The sequence below is a fragment of the Heloderma suspectum genome, chromosome 3 (genome assembly GCF_057233095.1).
Source record: "Heloderma suspectum isolate Gila_16-S chromosome 3, 16-S_ref, whole genome shotgun sequence".
Classification (NCBI taxonomy): domain Eukaryota; kingdom Metazoa; phylum Chordata; class Lepidosauria; order Squamata; family Helodermatidae; genus Heloderma; species Heloderma suspectum.
In genome coordinates, this window is record NC_139460.1 from 218253777 (window position 1) to 218259905 (window position 6129).

General features: G+C 46.9%; 1 pseudogene; it reads left to right on the plus strand.

Moving 5' to 3' along the window:
• Positions 1 to 396: 396 nt before the first annotated feature.
• On the plus strand, positions 397 to 5890 carry LOC146350774 (uncharacterized; annotated as a pseudogene).
• Positions 5891 to 6129: the final 239 nt, after the last annotated feature.

Consider the following 6129-nt stretch of genomic DNA (forward strand, 5'->3'; position numbering starts at 1 on the left):
TATCATGGCTGACTTTCCAGATCTAGCCGTGATAGGCTACGTGAATCATCACGTAGCCTATCAGGGGACTTTTTTTTTTTTTTTTTTTACTTTCGTGTTCGCGGCCGGGCGAGGCGGGAAGCCTCCTTCCCGGCCTGAATTTCGGCCGGGCGAGGCGGGAAGCCTCCCCCCCGGCCTGAATTTCGGCCGGGTGAGGCGGGAAGCCTCCCCCCCCGGCCTGAACTTCGCGGGGGGAGCAGCGAAGCGCTCTCCCCCACCGCGAAAAAGCTGCGAGAAAAGGTAAGTGACTTTCGTTCACCCCTAGAATTTGTTGTGTCTGAAAGGTGCACAGTTGCACTTCTTGGACGGGACTTGTTGACAAAGTTACAAGCAGAAATTTTTTTTTGAGATGACAGGATGGTTGTTAAGTTGCCAAAGGAACAAGGATCTAACTATCAAATGTGTTTGCAAGTTTATGTGGATGAGAACATGCGACAAACAGCAGATCACTACCGGGCAGCCGATGTGGCAAAAAGGGCCCCAGAAGATGTATGGGCAGGGAAGGCACCTGCAAGAGCAAAGTTTGTTAAGCCTGTGCAGATCAATCTTAAGCCTAGAGCTCAACCAGTAAAGATTAGACAATACCCCTTGTCACTAGAGGTCAGAAGGGGACTGAAACATTTGATTGAAAAGTTTAAACGATATGGCTGGTTAAAAGAAGGAACTTCACCCTTTAATACTCCTATAATTGGGGTGAAGAAACCCCCCAAACCTGGAAAGGGGATTGAGTTCCACTTAGTCCAAGACTTAAGGTCCGTCAACAATATTATCAGCGCGGATCATCCTGTGGTTCCAAACCCACACACCATTATAACCCAAATTCACAAAGCAGCCAGATGGTTTTCAGTACTGGACTTAAAAGATGCGTTCTTTTCAATCCCTTTACATAAGGAAAGTCAGAAAATATTTGCATTTGAATGGGAAGATCCCGATACCCATATTAAGGTTCAGCTCTTATGGACCGTCCTTCCACAGGGACTGACCATGAGCCCAACAATCTTCATGGGTGCATTGCAAAATGACCTGAGGCAATGGAAAGAGGACCAGCTGTGGGTATCCTTGCTTCAATATTCAGATGACCTTCTTCTGGCCACCCAGACAGAGGACTCATGTGCTGAAGCGACTATCTCCCTCCTGTAAGAATTGAACGTGAAAGGCTATAAAGTGTCAAGAGAAAAGGCTCAGATTTGCCAGACCCATGTCACCTTCTTGGGCTACCTGATTCGGAAGGGAACCAGAGACCTGAGCACTGCTTGGTTGGACGTCATACAGAAGACACCGAGGCCTAAAGACCCTCGAGAGTTGCGAGCCTTCCTTGGGCTCACTGGGTTTTGTAGAATGTGGATACCTGATTATGGGGGGAAGGCAAAGCCCCTGTATGAAGCTTTGACAAAGGAAAATATCATCCACTGGAAATGGACAAATGAAATGGAAAAGGCTTTTCTTGAGCTGAAGCAAGCCTTGGTGTCGCCACCCGCTCTGGCCTTACCAGATCCCAACAAACCATACCGGCTCTATGTACATGAAAATAAAGGAGTGGCATCAGGGGTTTTGACCCAAAGGACAGGTCCTTCCTGGAGACCTGTAGGATACTACTCCAAGACTCTGGATCCAACTGCAAAGGGATGGCCTGCTTGCTTGAGGGCTGTGGCAGCAACTGCGCTTTTAGTGGAAGAAGCCCAGAAAATTGCCATGGGAGCAGATATGGAGGTGCATACTCCTCATGGCGTACCTCAGATCCTGGGAAGCAATGGAGATAAATTTTTTAATCCGTCACGCCAGTCACGCTGTGAGATTTCCCTGCTTTCAAGCCCAGGACTCACATATAAGAAGAGCAATCTTTTGAATCCTGCCACCTTGCTCCCTAAGCCAGATCTAAATTGTCATGACTGTTTAGAGATTTTGAGTCATGTGACTCTGATCAGGCCTGACCTCACTGATTCCTTATTACCAAAGCCAGACCTTGAGGTGTTTGTAGATGGCTCCAGCTGTGTGATAGATGGAAAAAGATACACAGGATGTGCAGTAGTAACTCTCGAGAAGGCCTTATGGAAAGAGCGTCTTCCCAGCCATTGGTCAGCACAAGCAGCAGAACTAACAGCTTTGACTCGAGCCCTAGAAATAGGAGAAGGAAAAAAAAATATATCTTTACAGATTCGCGATATGCTTTCAGCACGGTACATGCAAATGGAGTGCTGTAGAAAGAAAGGGGCTTCATTACTGCTTCAGGACAGAGGATTGCAAATGGATCCCAGATCATGAAACTTTTAGATGCCCTGATGAAGCCAAAAGAAGTCGCAGTGATGCACGTGAAGTAGGGTTGGTGGAGAATTTCTCCCCGAAACTTCAGGGGGCCGAGCGCCAACGTGTTCGGCCCCCCGAAGAAGTTTCAGGGAGAAATTCTCCACCCCCCCCGCCCCCCGCACCCACCCGGGACTGGACTTACCTTTCCCGAATGTCCCTCCCGGCGGCGGGTCCCGGAGGCGGTTTGTCGGGTCTTCGTCAGGGGTGGGGGCGGCAGCCGATCTTTTGACCGGCTGCCGCCACCGCCATTCCAATAAAACTAAAAAAAAAAAAAAACGCCCCCGTGATAGGCTACGTGACGATTCACGTAGCCTATCACGGCTAGATTTGCAAAGTCAGCCGTGATAGGCTATGTAAATCATCACGTAGCCTATCACGGGTGACTTAAAAAAAAAAAAAGCGCGTACAGCTAATGGCGGCCCCCATAGGGAGCCACCATTCATGTTCTTATTTGGTCGCTGTAGTCTACGTAAAGATTACGTAGACTACAGCGACCAAATAAGGAACGCGAATGGCGGCTCCCTATGAGGGCCGCCATTTGTGTACGTGCTTTTTTTTTTTTTTTAAAGTCAGCCGTGATAGGCTATGTGACGATTTACGTAGCCTATCACGGCTGATTTTGCAGATCTAGCCATGATAGGTTACGTTAATCGTCACGTAGCCTATCATGGGGGCATTTTTTTAAAAAACCTTTTATTTCGCGGCCAGGCCAGGCGAGGCGCCTCCTCCCCTGCCTGAATTTCGGCCGGGCGAGGCGGGAAGCCTCCCCCCCGGCCTGAATTTCGGCCGGGCGAGGCGGGAAGCCTCCCCCCCCGGCCTGAACTTCAGGGGGAGAGCAGCGAAGCGCCTCCCCCCCACCGCAAAAAGCTGCGAGACCAGGTAAGTGGCTTTCGTGCACTCCTAACGTGAAGGCGCATGGGAAGAGTGCCAATCCCGAAGAAAGAAGAGGCAATGCTTTGGCACATAAGGCTGCAAAGGAAGCCGCATGGATGGGAGGTGAGGAGGTGCATTATGAAGGAGCCCTAATCCCATATTTGAGTACAGATTTGGTTCCAATCTACTCTCCAGCTGAACATGAGAGAGCTCTTGATTACAAGGCAAAGCAAACTGAAGATGGATGGTGGGTAGTCCCAGGAGGCAAAGTGTTCATACCCAAGCCTCTTTTGAGCTTTATAGTGAGAGACTTGCACCAGGCTACACATTTAGGAGGAACTGCAATGGGGGATTTGCTTGTGAGACACATTGTGGCCCCAGGATTGTATGTTGAGACCCAGAGAGCGGTGGCTAACTGCCCTTTGTGCCTCAAAAATAACCCAAAGACGTCCAAACCCCCAGCTCAAATGGGAGGTCGCCCATGGGCTTACTATCCTTTCCAAAGACTTCAAATTGATTTTTCAGAGTTGCCCTGGACTCATGGATATCGATACTTATTAGTAATAGTAGACCAATTAACTGGGTGGGTTGAGGCTTACCCCACTCGCACAGCCACTGCACAAATAGTAGCCAAGATCCTGTTAAAAGAAGTAGTCCCTAGGTTCTTGTTACCTGAAGAAATTGAATCGGATCAGGGACCCCATTTTGTTGGATGGGTGACGCAAGCAGTGGCTCAGGCACTACAAATCAACTGGAAACTACACTCCCCTTGGAGGCCTCAATCTTCAGGTCAAGTTGAGAGGATGAATTGCACCCTAAAGTCAATGCTTACTAAAATTTGCTCAGAGACTAAGTTGAAATGGCCACAGGCCTTGCCAATCGCCTTAACTCGAATACGGTGCACCCCCAGGGGAAGTATTAAATTGACACCCTTTAAAATGTTATATGGGCGCCCACCTTGGATATTACCTATGGCTGATAGTTTAAATGTAAACTTGGAAATAAGGGCTTTAGAGATCCAAAAATATGTTACTGCTTTGCAATCTGTTTTGTCTTGTCTTCACAGGTTTGCAGCACCATATCAATCCTTGCCTTTGGATGCTCCAGTGCATAATTTCAGTCCTGGTGATTGGGTGTTGATCCAGTCCTGGAAAGATGAACCACTTACTGAGAAGTGGAAGGGTCCATTCCAGGTTCTACTCACCACTCACACGGCTGTAAAAGTCGCTGGAGGAAAGAAGTGGATCTATCACACCCGCATAAAGGCATCACCTGCACCAGAGAGGGTCACACCGGAAGCTGACCCACCTGAAGGCCACCATTGGAGCAGCAAACCACTAGAGGGACTGAAGTATTTGTTCAGGAGAGAGCAGTCTCCTGATGCTTAAACATGCATGCTACTCTTTCCTTCTTAAGTCTAGTTGTTTTAACACTTCCTACTCAGATAAAAGGAAACTGGTTTAAGAGACATGCTGAGCATATGTTTAAGCAAAACGGGGAGAATTCTATTCTTTACTATGAGCACCCATCAACTGTCAGAGACTTCACTTTGTTGCCTGCCTTGATCAGAGAACTGCAGGTAATAGTTGGAGCTCTACAGAAAGAGGGTACTCTCTTCTCGAGAGTCCCTGATGAATTGAGCAAAACTGAGTTTCAAAAGTTCAAATTCCAGACTTACACCAGGGGAATGTGTTTTTGTTGTCAACATTCTGGTGCTTGGAATAATAAAACCCTTAATTATAACAAGGCTAAACCTCTTCTAGATGGGTTGAAAAATTATTCACAGTGCACCGATAGGTTTTGGCTTTGGGGAAGTTTTAATTCCTCCTATTCTTCTTCCATTAATCTCGGTGACACTGATTTTGGCAATCTTTACCCCGAGTACCCTATGTTCTCTCCCAATTATTCTGGGATAGGTAGCATATGCTCAGGTTGGCAGATGAGAGATCCCAATCTGTGGTTTTTCTTCAATGGATGGGCTACCAATTACCACCCTGGAAATTACCAGTGTGTAGGGGTTGGGTATCTCACCATCCCGGTACAAGTGGTGAAACCTCAATCTAGAAGGAAAAAGAAAGAGGTTGGGGGGATGGGGCAACTTGTAGGACAGATGGGTAAGAACTGTGATTACACTGTAATAATTGGAAAATAACTGCCAGATTCAGAACCAAACAGGGTAGGGGGTGGGCTAGTTACGGGATTGTTTACCCTGGGTTCATACCCAGGAATTATTGCACAAGAAAATAGAAAAAGCATCCTAGGCCTCACTTGCCATTTAGAAAAGACCATCAATGCCACAGCCATAATGGTAAGGGCCATGCAATCTGAAATTGAAGATCTCAGCCAGCTAGTGGTCCAGTATCGGTTTGTTTTAGATTATCTCTTAGCACGCCAAGGTGGCTTCTGCACCCTAGTGAAGCAAGGGTGTAGAGTAAAGTTCCATGATTTAAACAAAACCTTAGAGGATGAAATCACCAAACTACAAGATATGATTGGACAGAATTATTCAGGAGCAAGTGATCCTTGGTTATGGTTAACTTCCTGGCTCCCTGATTTTGGATGGTTAAAACAATTTGTAATCAACGCAGTTTTGTTTGTTATGATACTACTGATGATGGTTTGTGCCTTTATGTGTGTAGTCCACTGTTGGACCAAGGAGAGGTATGGGATTTAAGAAAAGCCTTTTGAGGGGGGACTGTTACAGAAATTTCAGTTGTCGTATGTCTGTTATCCTATGATTTTATAAGCTAAACTATGTCTATTCTACCTCAGTGTGAGACTGCCATGCTAGACAAAGACACAGCGCCTTATCAGAGACTCAGGAATGCCAAGAATGTGTTTACTAGGGTACAAGGCTACCTCTCTGAGCATGTCTAAATATGTAAAAGGTGCTGTCTGTTTTTTGTTTCCCTC